This window comes from Lagenorhynchus albirostris, chromosome 1 (genome assembly GCF_949774975.1).
Source record: "Lagenorhynchus albirostris chromosome 1, mLagAlb1.1, whole genome shotgun sequence".
Classification (NCBI taxonomy): domain Eukaryota; kingdom Metazoa; phylum Chordata; class Mammalia; order Artiodactyla; family Delphinidae; genus Lagenorhynchus; species Lagenorhynchus albirostris.
The window spans coordinates 156262220-156280478 of NC_083095.1; the positions used below are offsets into that span (position 1 = coordinate 156262220).

Consider the following 18259-nt stretch of genomic DNA (forward strand, 5'->3'; position numbering starts at 1 on the left):
ACTTAAAAAGTAACCTCTCAAGCCAAATTTTGCTTATTTCTTTTAGGTGTTACTGTTTAAAAGTTTGGTTTTACTTTTCATAATCTTGGTTGCTAGTATTTTTTCCTTCTCTTTTAACCTCAGTGATTTCTGTTTTCAAGTACAATTTTCAAAAAAGTAATAAGATTCTTAATAAGTTGTATGTTCTCCGTTTATTATTTCCTTTGTGTTTTATGATGTTGTGTATAAGAATGCTATCTTCATAGTTCCGTTTTATTGCAGTCATCACCTGGGCTTGACTGGCTTAAATTTCTTTCATTAATTGAGCATCAGGAAACTTGTATTGTGATTAATGTTTTACTTTTTGAAAAAAGTTTTTTTCCCCCCAACATCTGGATTAAAGTTGCTTTTAGCTGCTTCCCTAATTTTTTAAAAGAAAATTATCAGTAAGTGTTGTTGCTGGGACACCAGTTCAGGGTACATGTGGATTGCTCATGATGACAACCCAAATTATAACATTTATATATCACTTTATATTTTGCAAAGTACTTGCAAAGGCATTATCTCACTTGGTTTTTATAACAGAAAGGTGAAGTACTTATGACTGTTTCATGTTGCAGAAGAGGAAGCTGAGACTGCAAGAGGAGAAGTAGCTCAGCCAGTTCATACCAAGGTGGGTGGGTCAACCCTGTGAGCCTCTCAGCGTTGTGAATTTTTCCATTAATGGGGGCTTGCAAGATAAACCACCACCCTTCCCGCTAAGGAGCTGTGTGCCTGCCTGCCTGGCCCTGCTCTCCTTTCTGGAAGGGAAGAAGGGGTAAGACAGATTTTTATGGCATCAGAAATCTTCATCTGCGGAAGCAAGAAGAATGGTCTTGAGAAACTAGGAAGAAGCCCAGTGCAGCTTCACTGCTGCTCCTGCCTTCTTGGCCCCCTCAGGCCTGGTGCCTGGGACAGTATGTGGGGGTGGAGTGAGGGCAGGAGTTTGTTCCCAAATCCACCTTCTTTTTTTTCATAGGTATTTTAACTCCTAGCACATACCAAGAGCACACTGTACTCATTCGGGCATCTCAAAGGCCCCTTTCAAATAATTAGGAGGGTAGCACACACATATGTGCTGTCGACTTGCTGTGGAATGTTTCCATTTTTTCCTTTGTCTTGAGTGTGTTGTTCATTTTATATATCACACACACACGTAGACACACACAGGTAGATACACATACATAGTAACACATACAGGAGACATACAGGTAGATAGCCACATGTAGACATACACATAGATATATATGTAGACATGCACTTAGACACACAGGTAGACACATGTTTACTATCATCCGTATCTTTAGTTCTCAGAGAAACTAGTCAAGTTCTTATTTCCATTTTATAGATGAGAAAATTGAAGTTCAGTGATTGTTAATGATAACTAACTCACCAAATTAGGGTGCAAATCTAGCTTTGTCTGACCCTGTAATCTGACTTCTTGCCAGATAGAAGATTATATCTCCTGTCCATTTCTAACCTGTATTTTTTGTGTTAATTTTTTAAGTTTAGATGGCAATTAAATCATAGTACAATCTATGTCCTACATTATATGTCTTTCCTAACGATGAGGGTGGAGGATAATATACCGTAAAAACTTTATATGGCCTTTGATAAGGTATATTGTCTTGTTCAAATCCTCCTAGTTATTTTGGGAAATCAGTAGGACAGGTGGCGGTGGTGTCACTGTTTTTCTTTTCAAGTAAAAGTCTGAGAGAGGTGAACACAGTACAGTAGGAGGTGGTGATCTCTGGGCCTCAGGTGCGTCTCCGCTCACCTGTGCACGCTACCACCCCTCTTTGTGGGCGGAGGGGAAGACTCGATGGAGGGGTGGAGCTGAGGAGAAGAATGGAGGGCGATGTCAGGGGATTGATTGTCACCAGTCCACAGGGACATGGCCAGCACAGCCCTCTGCAGAGGAAACCAGACCCCATCCTGTCCAGCCCCTACCTCAGGCCCTACTTTAAACCACTTAGTTCTCGTGAGCATCATCGTGAGGCAAGGGAAGCTCCGGTTTGCGTTAGTCCTTCCCAATTAGAACTCCAGACTCGGAACTCTCCCCACTTTGGAGGAAGCTGCAGAGAATTCCAGCAGCTCCTGTCCCTGCAACTTCGTTTCCTATGGGCGTCTCTCCAGGCACCCTCGTCCCACTTCCTCTGCTTCTTTCTGGTTCCCTTCACTCGGTTGTCCTCAGAGGCTGTCCTCAACATAACGGCGCCCTGAATTCTAAACGCACGTTAGCTGGCGACACTCCTCTGCTCAAGAATTCCAGCAGCTCCTGTTGCTATCAGAGTAAGAGTCATGTGGCAACAGTGACCCACCATGTGCATGGTCTGGCCTCCTGTCACTCCACACTCTCGTCTTGCACATCGCCCTCCTCTGCAGCCACGCTGGTTCCCTGAGTGTTCCCTGTTTTTGTGAGGCATTCTCTGACCACCCAATTAACATGGTAAAGCACCATGCCATCTCATACCCAGTCCCTTCCCTTTCCAGCCTGATTTGTTTGCATCCACTGCATCTGTTACCCCTGGCATGCTCTCAGTCATCTGTCTGTCCATCTACCCATCTGTCAATCATCTCACTATCTGTATCAGTAATCTGTCATCTGCCTACCTACCTGCCTATATCAATCATCTCTCTATCTAGTTAGCTGTCTGTTGATCATCTGTCTACCAAGTTGTCTATCAGTCAACCATCTATTAGCTATCTATCATCTACCAATAATCTATCTATATACACCATCTGTTTATCTACCTGCAATCTGTCATCCGTCTACCCACATCTCTCTCCGTCAGTCAGCTCTCTACCTACCATAAGAATGTAAGGTCCACCAGGGCAAGGATCTTTGCTTTGTTCATTTGTGTATGCCAGGCACCTAAAATAGTGCCTAGTTAATGGTTTTTGAAGGAAAGAAGGGTGATGAAGGGAGCAGAGCACATTTGGAAAAAGCAAGAAATTAGGTAAGAGGGGCCAGATTTTAAGGTATTTTGTATATGTGCTCAAGCATTTGGACTTTATCCTGAAGGTGCTAGGGTACCATTTGAAGATTTTAGGCAAAATCATGTTTGGAGTAGTTGTGGGGTTTGAAGAGTACTTTGGTGGCATTGTGGAGATATGGATTAGAAGTGGAGTATTTGGAAAGACCCTGAATAACTGAGATATTTGTTTAGATCAGTCAGTGCCAGTGAGACTTGAGATGTCTTTAGAAGATAGTAGCTTGAGGATGTGAAGGCTGAGTTAAGGCAGGAGTGTGTGAGAGAGGGGATTGGGGGTGACCCCAAGATGTCTGGGTTGTACAGTTGTATAGATGATGGTCTCTGGGTCTGCCTTTAGAGAATTAAGTTTTTCATTTGTAGGTTAAAGACGGTGGAATTCGCCTCAGCTATTCACTTACTAAGTAGAGAATACATGAAAAATTGTGTAGACATTCCTTGAAGTGTCATGTAAGATGTGAAAAATAGACTGTATATACTGTTTTAATTTTTTTTTAGTTTACACTCCTTTCAATTTTGAATAAATAATGACTGCTTAATTTACATAAGGAGCAAACATACCCAGAGGATCTTTCCATATGCTTTTGAAAGCTCAGTTGGGTTCTCGTTTTCTATAACTGACATGGAGCACCACCCCTTGTATAGGATGTCATCCGCCCTAGAGGAAAGCTAAGGAGGGCCTTTGGGTCATTCCCAGGGCTCATTTGGTAGTCTCATTCACCATGTTGTTATCTGCTATTTCCTGTTTTTAATACTCTAGTCAGTTTTCTTAATTTAGACATTTCACTGATGTACTTCTTGGAGTTTATGCTCATAGATTTTTTAAACTGTGGTTATGAAATCTTAAAAGCTTGTTTTGGTCTGTTACCAGTGTCCATGTTTCAGGATTTTCTGGTTTATTTTCTCCTGAGCCAGCACAGAAGATTTAAGACATTTAAGAGAAAAAGTTTTGTGACTTTAAGGAGATTTTGCTTTCTAAAATTCTTTGACCACTTAATTTGCAGTGGAGTTACTTTGGTTGCTTCAATGACCAAATATATCAGCCAAGAAGTAATTCTATTATCTTTTAGACAATTGACCTAATTAACAGTCGATCTAGTCAACCATATAGCCACAGATTTAATCTTTCTTGGCTATACGTTTTCATTTCATTTCTAAACCCATGGCCTTACATGGTAATGAACTCCTACTAGAATTCTTTAGAATAGTGTGCACCTCTCTTCTTTTTAAAAAATTTTCTTTGGGAACTAAAATTTGATTTGGAAAGTGAATGAATAGGCATTTACTGAATACCTAGAAAATGTCAAACTCTATATTGGGCCCTTTATTACTTTCACTTGATAAAGTCTAATTTGAGCTTTAAAAGATTCTAGCTTTTTTTTTTTTTTTTTTTTTTTTTGCGGTACGCGGGCCTCTCACTGTTGTGGCCTCTCCCGCTGCGGAGCACAGGCCCCAGACGCGCAGGCTCAGGGCCATGGCTCACGGGCCCAGCCGCTCTGCGGCACGTGGGATCCTCCCGGACCGGGGCACGAACCCGTGTCCCCTGCATCGGCAGGCGGACTCTCAACCACTGCGCCACCAGGGAAGCCCCTCTAGCTGTTTTTTTAAACACCTTTTTCCCTCAACCAAAAACCGTGGAAAAGAAAACCTTGAGACTTGAGTTGTTTGTATTCCAACCAAGACTGATTATGACAGGGAAGAATATATTAAAACTAAAATATAACATATGATTTCCTAATATGTTTTAAATGATTGTTTTGTCTATTTATGGGCTTAGGAACAGTTTGAAAAAAACTACATCTCATAATTTGTGTGCAGACATGGACAAGAGCAGCTGCCTTCTCAGTGCTGAGGTGTCCTGATCCACCCTGTGCTCATTCCTGGTAGAATGTCATGGAGCCCTGTCTTCCTCTAGGACGAGGAGCTAAAACAGAATCCAGGGACCCGTGGGGGATTCAAGACCCTTTCAGGGATGTCTGTGAGGTCAAACCCTTTTCAGAATAACACTAACACATTACTTGCCTTTTTCATTCTCACTTTTTTCATGAATGTACAATGGGTTTTTCCAGAGGCTGCCTGACATGTGGTGATATCATCATTCTGACCGCCAGTGGAATCTGTGATTGTGAAGTCTTGTGTTTTAAAAAGTTTTTCCGTTTCCTTTCTAATACAGTACATATCAAAGTATTAATCCCATAAATAAAACTTTTAAAGGTTTTCAGCAGTTTTTGAGTTTAAAGTGTTCTTTGGGTCAAAAAGTTTTAGAACCATTGCTATGAGACTTATAAATAGAATTTTTTTAATAGAAAATTGAGAGATAGTGTGAACTAGAAACTCCTACTTCTGAACCCATCCTTGAGACTGATTTTGTGCTGATGATGAAGTCTGATTCATAGCAATGATCAGTTTCCAGGACTAAGGACTTTATCCTAGTATTCATTCATTCACAAACATGCAGATAGGTTTGTGTACTGAGCATTCCGCTCTGGACTACACGTGAGGCAAAAATACAGAAAACATGTTTGCTTCCAGAGTTTATTTACCCTATAGTGAGTTCTTCCTTGACGCTGAAGTTTAATTTTCTAGATTGAGAAGTTTTCTCTTTCTCTAGTAAACTTGACAAGATTTACTCATTTTAATGTGGTTCCTAGTTCTGTGATGACCTGTGTTCTCTCTGAACAACTAAATGTTTCATTAGTTAATTTATTTTAGTAAAAATCAGGAAATAACATTTTCTTACTTAGAGTAAAAGAGAAGACTTAAATCAGACTGCATACTAAACTAAATATTCCCAGTGAAGGACAGGCTCTGTCTGTGCAGAGCTATACCACCCAGCATGGTGGTCAGTATCCACAAGGGACCTTTTAAATTTAAATTAATAAAATTAAATAAAATTTAAAATTCTGTTTTTGTGCTTTACCAGCCACATTTTAAGGCATGTGGCTACTATACTGCGCAGTGCAGATATGGAAAATCGTCACCACAGCAGAAGGTTCTCTTTCGTAATGCTGTACTAGGCCCAAGGTTGTGTAAGAATGGAGAAGGCAGAAGATGCAGCTGAAGAGAGTTCTTTTTTTTGTTTTTTTTTTTTTAACATCTTTATTGGAAAATAATTGCTTTACAATGGTGTGTTGGTTTCTGCTTTATAACAAAGTGAATTAGCTATCATATACATATATCCCCATATCTCCTCCCTCCTGCGTCTCCCTCCCACCTTCCCTATCCCACCCCTCTAGGTGGTCACAAAGCACTGAGCTGATCTCCCTGTGCTATGCGGCTGCTTCCCACTAGCTATCTGTTTTACATTTGGTTGTGTATATATGTCCATGCCACTCTCTCGCTTCGTCCCAGCTTACCCTTCCCCCCTGCCCCGTGTCCTCAAGTCCATTCTCTACATCTGTGTCTTTATTCCTGTCCTGCCCCTAGGTTCTTCAGAACCATTTTTATTTTTTTTTAGATTCCATATATATGTGTTAGCGTACGGTATTTGTTTTTCTCTTTCTGTCTGACTTCACTCTGTATGACAGACCCTAGGTCCATCCCCCTCACTACAACTAACTCAATTCCATTTCTTTTTATGGCTGAGTAATATTCCATTGTATATATGTGCCACACCTTCTTTATCCATTCATCTGTCGATGGACACTTAGGTTGCTTCCGTGTCCTGGCTGTTGTAAATAGAGCTGCAGTGAACATTGGGGTACATGACTCTTTTTGAATTTTGGTTTTCTCAGGGTATGTGCCCAGTAGTGGGATTGCTGGGTCATATGGTAGTTCTATTTTTAGTTTTTTAAGGAACCTCCATACTGTTCTCCACAGTGGCTGTATCAATTTACATTCCCACCAACAGTGCCAGAGGGTTCCCTTTTCTCCACACCCTCTCCAGCATTTGTTGTTTGTAGATTTTTTGATGATGGCCATTTTGACCAGTATGAGGTGATACCTAATTGTAGTTTTGATTTTCATTTCTCTAATGATTAGTGATGTTGAGCATCCTTTCATGTGTTTGTTGGCAATCTGTATATCTTCTTTGGAGAAATGTCTATTTAGGTCTTCTGCCAATTTTTGGTTTGGGTTGTTTGTTTTTTGATATTGAGCTGCATGAGCTGCTTGTAAATTTTGGAGATTAATCCTTTGTCAGTTGCTTCGTTTGCAAATATTTTCTCCCATTCTGAAGCCTGTCTTTTTGTCTGGTTTATGGTTTCCTTTGCTGTGCCAAAGGTTTTAAGTTTCATTAAACTTAAAATTTGTTTATTTTTGTTTTTATTTCCATTTCTCTAGGAGGTGGGTCAAAAAGGATCTTGTTGTGATATATGTCAGAGAGTGTTTGTTCTGCCTATGTTTTCCTCTAAGAGTTTTATAGTGTCTGGCCTTACAGTTAGGTCTTTAATCCATTTTGAGTTTATTTTTGTGTATGGTGTTAGGGAATGTTCTAATTTCATTCTTTTACATGTAGCTGTCCAGTTTTCCCAGCACCACTTATTGAAGAGGCTGTCTTTTCTCCATTGTATATTCTTGCCTCCTTTACCAAAGATAAGGTGACCATATGTGCGTGGCTTTATCTCTGGGCTTTCTATCCTGTTGCATTGATCTATATTTCTGTTTTTGTGCCAGTACCATACTGTCTTGATTACTGTAGCTTTGTAGTATAGCAGCTGAAGACAGTTCTTAAAGGCCTGTTTGTCCAAAACTAATCAAACTTGATAGCTGTGCCTAGTAATTTAAACAGAAAATGACACAGTCAGATTTGCATTTTAGAAATATCAGTGTAGCAGGAATGTATAGTTAGTTGGGTTGGGATGGGTTCCTGGTTGAAGAGGGACATGTTAAGAGGATGTTGTATTTCAGGTAAAAAATGTGAATCAATTTGTGGGATGTACCAAAATAGTACTTAGAAAGAAATTGATAGAATAATTACAAAATTAAAACTGCTTACATTAGGTAAGAAGAGATCCTAGAAATTGAAGAAATAGGATTTAACTTTAGAAGTTAGAAAAGGAAAATTGAATGAGTTCCCAAAAAGAAGAAATGAGAAAACAATGAAGAGAATAAAGTGGAATAGAGGATATAGACTTGGTTTCCACCCTGGCCTGTAGTAGAAGCACAGAAGTCATCATACACATCCTCACCAGAAAAAGCTTTACAAATGGAAAATCAACAACCCTTCTTTGAACCATCAAAGAACTGAGGTCGGGCTTCCCTGGTGGTGCAGTGGTTGAGAGTCCGCCTGCTGATGCAAGGGACGTGGGTTCGTGCCCCGGTCCAGGAGGATCCCACATGCCGCGGAGCAGCTGGGCCCGTGAGCCATGGCCACTGATCCTGCACGTCCGGAGCCTGTGCCCTGCAACGGGAGAGGCCACAACAGTGAGAGGCCCGCTTACCGGAAAAAAAAAAAAAAAAGAAAAGAACTGAGGTCACTGGGCAAACTGCTGCCCCAGAATTGGGGATGGATAATGGAAACTCTGAGAGAAAGGCTGAAGACAGTGCTAGAAATCAAAAACACTGTAGCTGAAATGAAGAATGAACTGATTGATAGACTGAAGGTAGATAGGTAAGAAACTCAGATCTACATAAAGAAAGGAAGAATGTTGGAGAAGGAATAGGTGATAAAATAAAATCTTTTGGTTTTCGTATTCTTAATTGATCTTACAGATAAACATTTGTTCAAAGTAATAATAGAAACAATGTATTGGGTGTTTATAGCCTGTGGATTAGTGAATGAATGACAGCAGTGTTACAGGAGGGAGGAATTTGGAATACTCTGTTATACGGTATTCATACTACCCTTGAGGTGGTATAGTGTTATTTGGAAGTGGACTTGGATTAATTGTGAATGTATATTGTGAACTTAAGGAAAACCACTAAGAACAGTTTAAAAATCAAGTATAATTGATATGCCAAGAGAGAAGAAAAAATGGGATTGTATAAAATGCTCAATTAAAACTAGAAAAGACAGAAAAAGAGTGGAAGACAAAGAAACAAAGAACAAATGCAACAAACAGAAAACAGTAACAAACATGGGTAAATAGTAATCCAAATATATCAGTAATCACTTTGAATGTAAGTGGTCTAAGTGCACCAATGAAAAGATGGAGGCTGTCAGTGGGTCGAAAGCATAGCCCACTATATGTTGTCTACAGGAAACCCCCTTTAAATATAAAGACATGGATGGAGACAGATACACAGTACTAACACTAATCTGAAACCATGAGTAGCTATATTAATTTCATGTGGTGCCAACTTCAGAACAAGGAAAGTTATCAGAGATAAAGAGAAACATTATGTAATGAAAAAGGGGTCAGTTCTTTAAGAAGATACAACAACCCTTAATGTGTACATGTTCTGCCCAACAACAAAACATCGAAACACGTGGGACAAGAGCCAGTAAAACAGCAAGAATAAATGCACAAATCCACTGTTACAGTGGGAGACTTTAACATCTCTGTCAGTAATTGACAAATCCAGCAAGGACATCAGTCAACTGTATTTAACTGACAGTTATAGATTACTGCATCCAACAACAGCAGAATACACACTCTCAAGCTAAATACACCAAGATAGAACACATTCGGGGCCATAAAACACCTTGTAACAGTGAAAGCAGAAGGAATCAAACAAAGTATGCTCTCAGACCACAGTGGAATTAAACTAGAAATCAGTAACAGAAAAGTAGCTGGAAAACCTGCACATACTTGGAGATTAAATAGCACACTTCTAAAAAACACATGGGTCAAAGAAGAAATCTAAGCAAAATTTTAAAAATATTTTGAACTGAAAAAATGAAAATACAGGGATCACAATTTGTGGGATGTAGCAAAAGCAGTGCTTAGAGGCATATGTATAGCCTTGAATGTGTATAGTAGAAAAGAAGGATCTAAAAACAGTAATCTAAGCTTCAACCTTAGGAAACTAAGAAAAGGAGCAAAGTTAATCCAAAGAAGGAAATAAATAAAAGGAGAAATAATGAAATTGAAAATGAGAAATCAATAGAAAAAATCAAGCCTAAATCTGGTTCTTTGCAAAGATCAATAAAATTGATAATCTTCTAGCCAGTTTAAGAAAAAAATAGAGAACACACAAATTACTAGTATCAGAAATGAAAAAGTGACCATCACTGTTTATCCCATAGACAATAAAAGGATAATAAGGGAGTATTACAAACAACTCTGTGCCTACAGATTTGAAAACCTAGATGAAAATGACCCATTCCTTGAAAGACACAATCGGCCAAAACTTACCCAAGAAGAAATAGGTGATCTGAATAGGCCTGTGTCTATTAAAAACACTGAAACAATTCTAACCTTCCAAAACACCAGGCCAGATGGTTTCACTGGTGAACCTACCAAACATATATGGAAGAAATTATACCTATTTTCTATATCCTCTTTCTGCAGATAAAAGTAGAGGGAATACTTCCTAATTTGTTCTATGTGGCAAGCATTAATCTAATACCAAAACTAAACAAAGACATTACAAGAAAGAAAATCTACAGACTAGTACCTCTCATGAACATAGATGTAAAATCCTCAACAAAATACTAGCAAGTCAAATACAGTAATGGATGGAAATAATTATGCAACACATCCAAGTGGGATTTATTCCAGGTATGCAAGGCTGGTTTAACATTTGAAAATCAGTTAATGTAATCTATCGTATCAACAGGCTAAAGAAAAAAAAAACCACATGACCCTGTCAATAGATGCAGAAAAAGCATTTCACAAACTCCAATACCCATTTTTGACAAAAATTCTCAGCGAACTAGGAGTAGGGGAGAATATCCTCAATTTGATAAAGAACATCTATGAAAAAAACCTACAGTTAACATAATATTTAGTGGTGAGATTTCCCACTAAGATCAAGAACATGGCAAAGATGTCCCCTCTCATCATTACTTTTCAACATTATACTGAAAGTCTTGGCTAATGCAATAGGACAAGTAAAGGAAATTAAAAGTATACATACTGGGGGTGATGTGATTGTCTATGTAGAAAATCCCAAAGAATCAAGAAGAAATCTGGAACTAATAAGTGATTATAGCAAGGTTGTGGAATATAAGGTTAATATTAAAAAAGCCACTTTCTAGGGACTTCTTTGGTGGCGCAGTGGTTAAGAAACCGCCTGCCAATGCAGGAGACATGGGTTTGATCCCTGGTCCAGGAAGATCCCACATGCCACGGAGCAAATAAACCCGTGTGCCACAACTACTGAGCCTGCGCTCTAGAGCCTGCGAGCCATAACTACTGAAGCCTGCGCACCTGGATGCTGTGCTCTGCAACAAGAGAAGCCATGCAATGAGAAGCCCATGCACAACGAAGGGTAGCCCCTGCTCACCGCAACTAGAGAAAGCCGGCACGCAGCAACAAAGACCCAGTGCTGCCAAAAATAAATTTATTTTTTTAAAAGCCACTTCCTTATATATCAGCAATAAACAATTGAAATTTGAAATTAAAAACACAAGGTCATTAAACTATAATTCAAAAGAATACATGCACCACCCCTATGTTCATAGCAGCACTATTTACAATAGCCAAGACATGGAAACAACCTAAATGTCCGTCAGCAGATGAATGGATAAAGAAGATGTGGTGTATATATACAATGGAATACTACTCAGCCATAAAAAAAGAAATAATGTCATTTGCAGCTACATGGATGGACCTAGAGATGATCATACTAAGCAGAGTCATAAAGAGAAAGACAAATACCATATGGTATCACTTATATGTGGAATCTAAAATAGGACACAAATGAACTTACCTATGAAATAGACATAGAGAGCAGATTTGTGGTTGCCCAGGGGGAGGTGGGGTGGGGGGGATGGATTGGGAATTTGAGATTAGCAGATGCAAAGTATTATATAGAGAATGGATAAACAACAAGGTCCTACTGTATAGCACAAGGAACTATATTCAATATTCTGTAATAAACCATAATGGAAAAGAATGTGAAAAAGAATACACACATACATATATCTGAATCACTTTGCTGTATACTGGAAACTAATGCAATATTATAAATCAGCTATGCTTCAATAAAAAACCAAACAAAAAACCAAAGCAATGTTGTTTACATTAGCACCAAAAACATGAAATACTTAGGTAGAGCTCTAAAAAATGTGCAAAGCCTATATGAAGGAAACTATAAAAGTGATTAAATAAATCATAAGATCTAAATAAATGGATAGGAAGACTTAATATTGTCAAGATGTCAGGTCTTCCCAATTTGATCTATAAATTCAGGACAATCCCCGCCAAAATCCCAGCAAATTATATTGTGAATATCAACAAACTGATTTTAAAGTTGATATGAAAAGGTAAAAGACCCAAAATAGCCAACATGTTATAGAAGAACAAAGTCAGAGGACTGATACCACTTGACTTCAAGACCTGCTATAAACTAGTAATAGTCAAGACTGTGAGGTATTGGTGAAAGAAAAGACAGGTAGGTCAATGGATCATATTTTAGACAGCCCAGAAATAGACCAACATAAATACAGTTAACCAATATGTGACAATCTTTTCAACACATAGCACTGGAACAACTGGACTTTGACATGTTAAAAATGAACCTAGATACAGATCTTACAGCTTTCACAAAAATTAACTCAAAATGGACTATAGACATAAATGTAAAACAAAAAGCTATAAAATTCCTGGAAGATAATATAGGTTACCTTGGGTTTGGTGATGACTTTCTGATACAACATCAAAAGCACAGTCCATGGAAGAAATATTGGTAAGTTGAACTTCATTAAAATTAGAAACTTCTGCTCTAAAAAAGACATAGTTAAGAGAATGAGAAACAAACCACAGATTAGGAGAAAAAGCTTTGCAAAACACATATCTGATAAAGGACTGGTATCCAAAATATACAAAGAACTCTTAAAGTCAAGAGTAAGAAAACAAGCAACCCAGTTAAGAAGTGGGCAAAAGGTCTAAGTAGATACCACACCAAAGAAGGTACACAGATGAAAAGTAAGCATAGGAAAATATACTCAACATACATCATCAGGAAATCACAAATTAAAACAATAAGATACTACTGTTAGAGTGGCCAAAATCCAGAGTGCTGGCAAAACCAAATGCTGCCAAGGATGTGGAGCAACAGGAACTCTTATTCATTGTTAGCAAGAATGCAAAATGGTGCAGCCACTCAGGAAGACAGCTTGGTGGTTTCTTAAAGCTAAACATACTCTTACAATATGATCCAGCGTTACACTCTTTGGTATTTACCCAAATAAGTTGAAAATATATCCGTACAAAAACCTGCATGCAAATGTTTATAGCAGCTTTGTTCATAACTGCGAAAAATAAAGTCTGTTAGGGCTTCCTTGGTGGCGCAGTGGTTGAGAGTCCGCCTGCCGATGCAGGGGACGCGGGTTCGTGCCCCGGTCCAGGAAGATCCCACATGCCGCGGAGCAGCTAGGCCCGTGAGCCATGGCCGCTGAGCCTGCGCGTCCTTAGCCTGTGCTCCGCAACAGGAGAGGCCACAACAGTGAGAGGCCCACGTACCGCAAAAAAATAAATAAATAAAGCCTGTTAATTAAAAAAAGAAGTAAAGGACAATGATAAAATTTAGAAGTTCAACAAAGATGATTCTTAGAATATACAAATAACATTGAAAAACCTCCAGTGAGAATGATAAAGCAGAGAGAAGACAGAAATAAATGATATAAGGAATTTAAAATGGGACATTACTACAGATACACAAGAAGAAAAAAGATAATTGGAATACTGTGAATAACCATGTGACGATAAATTTGAAAACTTAATTAAATGGATAAATTCCTAGTTTAAAAACTTAAGAAAAAATGGAAACCTTAAGTAATCCTATGACCAATAAATAAATGGAAACAGTAGCTAAAAATCTTCTCACAAAAAATATACCAGGCTCCGAAGGTTTTTATATTACGTTACACCCAGTGTTCAAGAAATGAACCAGTTTGATTCTAAACAAACAATTTCAGAGAATGGAAAGAGAAAAAAGCCTTCTGTGTTCACGTTCATTCTAGGACAGAGGCCTGTGTCAGTAACGGAGAAGGACAGTGATGAGAAAGGAAAACTACAGGACTTTATCTACAGAGAAACCCCCAACTAATCTATAGATTAATTGCTAGAAATAATAAGGATTTAGCATAATGTCTGGATATAATATGAACAGACAAAAATTAATATTTCTATACACTGGCAACATGTAAATATGTAATTTAAGTTTTTATGTACAGTAGCAATAAACTTTATGAGGAACCTGATGAAAAATCAAACAAAATATGGGCCAGACTTCCATGGTAAAAATTGTGAAACTTTATATGGAAGACATTAATGCCAAAATGAATAGATACCCTGTGATAATGGATCCTGCAGAGATATCAGCTCTCTTAATTTATATTTAATTCTAATAAAAGTCCCCACAGGGTCCTCTGTGGGACTTAAACTGATTGTAGAATTTATGTGGAAGAGCAAGAGCTAAGAACAGGCAAGATGCAATAAAGAACTGCAGAGGTGCCATGGGTGAATCTCAAAGCATCGTACCGATAGAAGGAAGCCTGGCATAAGAGACTGATGTTACAATACATTTGTATGAAGTTCTAGAAAATGCATAATAGTAGCAATAGCTAGCACGCTGGTACTTAACTGTGGCCTCCTCCAAGATGCATAGTGAAACCTCAACAGCCGTGATCCTAGCAGCAGTCAGCATTTATCCAGCACTTCCTTTGAACCAGACACTGCTCTAAACGCTTTTTGTTTAACTCATGTAATTTCTCTATCACATGTTTCAAGAGTGTCTCACTAGCTTGTTTCATGGTGAAGAGTCATTGCCTTTGTTTTTCTAATTAAATTTTGGTGTGCTTCCTGTGTACTTAGTTTGTAGCTGTTATAAAAGTTTATCCCCCTTATTGTCCATTAAGGACAAAAGCATTAGTTAAAGGTGGTGGTTAAAAATAGGCTGAGTTTATGATGAAAAAAAATGAAGATAATTTATACCTAGAGCAGAGCCTGGCACAGCAAAGGCACCAATCCGCATTCACTCAGTTGTCAAAGAGCGACATTCTTCATTCTTCATTGGAAACAGTTCTGAAGGCCAAAGACCCAGCAGGTGGAGTGGAGTGCAAGAGGTGGAGTGTCTGTATAGCCTCAATGTAAAGAGAGAGAGAGGAAGAGCACTGGTTGAGGAAGTGCATGGGACCTGTGTACGTGTCCTGAGAGAGCCTCTGCATCTGACGTGACTCAGGAGGGCCAGGAACCAGTGAAAGGGTTTAAGGAACAAGCAAGGTCAGTTGCTGTGCAGATGAATCTCTGTCACACGTCCTTGTTGATTGGACAGGCTTGAGTACCCACTGTTCTTCTAGGTCCTCTCTGCATGTCACTTCCTGCCCAGGCCTCTCCTGGCAGCCTGGGCCAGATGCCCATCTTCTGCATTCTTAGGTCCCACACTCTTCACATGTCGTATCCATCCCATTCTCCTGTCTGGTTGGTGTACTGGTCTCCATCCCCAAACAGCCTTCTTTGAGAGCAGAGACTAGGTACACAGTAGGTGCTCAATGAATAATTGAACGCATGAGTGCAGTGGTCGGTACATGCCCCTCTGTACAGTCATGTACCTACATGTTTTTCCTGAGGACTGAGAAATGGAGGGAATGGAACTGAAGCAGCAAGTAGGTGGAACCAAATGGTGGCCCTGGCTCCACTTCTGACCAAAGACAGTGCTCGCTGGAAACATGCTTTCTTAACTACCATTCCTTTTCTTGTCGCCTCCGCTCTTCTCACCATTTTTACACACTCCCTGCCCCTGTACTTTTTTTTTTAATCAGTAGTTGCACTTTTGTTATAAACAGTAACAAATTATTACTGAAAATAGTGTTTTCCCAAAAGACTGCATCAGTTAATCCTTTACCTATTTTATATAGGTTCTCTTTAACTTTTTTGTTCTCAGAATCTTGGCTTTTATTGTCAAGTACATGATAGTCAATTATTTTTTCTTATTATCTGTTTTATACATATTAGTGTATACATGTCAATCCCAATCTCCCAATTCATCCCACCACCACCACCCCCCCACCACTTTCCACCCTTGGTGTCCATACGTTTGTTCTCTACATCTGTGTCTCTATTGCTGCCTTGCAAACTGGTTCACCTGTACCATTTTTCTAGAGTCCACATATATGCATTAATATACGATATTTGTTTTTCTCTTTCTGACTTACTTTACTCTGTATGACAGTCTCTAGGTCCATCCAAGTCTCTACAAAGGACCCAGTTTTGTTCCTTTTTATGGCTGAGTAATATTCCATTGTATGTATGTACCACATCTTGTTTATCCATTCGTCTGTCGATGGGCATTTAGGTTGCTTCCATGCCCCGGCTATTGTAAATAGTGCTGCAGTGAACAATGGGCTTGTGTCTTTTTGAATTATGGTTTACTCTGGGTATATTCCCAGTGGTAGGATTGCTGGGTTATATGGTAATTCTATTTTTAGTTTTTTAAGGAACTACCATACTGTCCTCCATAGTGGCTCTATCAATTTACATTCCTACCAACAGTGCAAGAGGGTTCCCTTTCCTCCACACCCTCTCCAGCATTTGTTTGTAGATTTTCTGATGATACCCATTCTAACCAGTTTGAGGTGATACCTCATTGTAGTTTTGATTTCTCTCATAATTAGTGATGTTGAGCAGCTTTTCATGTGCCTCTTGGCCATCTGTATGTCTTCTTTGGAGAAATGTCTATTTAGGTCTTCTGCCCATTTTTGGATTGGGTTGTTTGTTTTTTTTAATACTGAGCTGCATGAGCTGTTTATATATTTTGGAGATTAATCCTTTGTCCACAGATTTGTTTGCAAATATTTTCTCCCAGTCTGAGGGTTGTCTTTTCGTCTTGTTTATAGTTTCTTTTGCTGTGCAAAAGCCTTTAAGTTTCATTAGGTCCCACTTGTTTATTTTTGTTTTTATTTCCATTACTTTAGGAGGTGGGTCAAAAAAGATCTTGCTGCGATTTACATCAAAGAGTGTTCTTCCTATGTTTTCCTTTAAGAGTTTTATAGTGTCCAGTCTTACATGTAGGTCTTTTATCCATTTTGAGTTTATTTTTGTGTATGGTGTTAGGGAGTGTTTTAATTTCATTCTTTTACATGTATCTGTCCAGTTTTCCCAGCACCACTTATTGAAGAGACTGTCTTTTCTCCATAGTATATCCTTGCCTCCTTTGTCATAGATTAGTTGGCCATAGGTGCGTGGGTTTATCTCTGGGCTTTCTATCCTGTTCCATTGATCTGTATTTCTGTTTTTGTGCCAGTACCATACTGTCTTGATTACTGTAGCTTCTTAGTATAGTCTGAAGTCAGGGAGTCTGATTCCTCCAGCTCCGTTTTTTTCCCTCAAGACTGCTTTGACTATTCGGGGTCTTTTTTGTCTCCATACAGATTTTAAGATTTTTTTGTTCTAGTTCTGTAAACAATGCCATTGGTAATTTGATAGCACAACTGTACTTCTATGTGCATATTTTACTCAAAGCACAAAAACAGTACGACCACAGAAGAAACTCTGGTGGAATTGAGCCTGGACAGGCCCTGGTTGGTGGTGGGGCTGGGGAGTGGCAGTAGTCAGAATCCAAGAAGCTCAGTTTCTCCCACACTTGTTTCTTCCCTGTCTTCTCTCTCCAGCTTAGAGTCTGGAGACATTAATACTGGACACATCATGTTACGATCCAGCTACAGTATAGTGTTCTCGGTACCACGAGCCAGACTCTGCCCTGAGTCTTGTAATGAACTGACTCACATAGTCCTTGTAGCCACCCCAGTGGGCAGGCACTCTTCTTGCTTCATTTTTTTGCACATGAGGAAATTGAGGCACATATAGGTTAAGTAATGTGTCGGAAGTCTTGCGGAGGGACTGGGATGTGAACCCAAGCAGTCTGGCTTGCATCTCGGTCTCAGTTGTTACACTATTGGAAACAAATAAGCTTCCTTACAGAAAACATTCTCTTCTGTTGATTCACTGTTGCCTTCCTTCGGGGTGGGAGGGGCATCCCCCTCTCTGTCTACATACCTACTGTTAATTGTATCGATATAATGTGGGCTCTGAGAGCAGCACGAGCAAAATGGGTCATGGCTTTTGACTTCAGGAGGGAGAAGTGAGGCAGGCAAGCATCAGTTTTTCTTAAGATTTAAACCCATATGGAGAAAAGACAGCCTGTTCAATAAGTGGTGCTGGGAGAACTGGACAGCTACATGTAAAAGAATGAAATTTAAA

The 18259-nt window shown here is 39.1% G+C and overlaps 1 protein-coding gene across 4 annotated transcripts in view; it reads left to right on the top strand.

The window, feature by feature from the left end:
* Positions 1–18259, top strand: part of DIP2C (disco interacting protein 2 homolog C) — a 360331-nt gene that overhangs the window by 185528 nt on the left and 156544 nt on the right. The gene's annotated exons all lie outside the window — the stretch shown is intronic.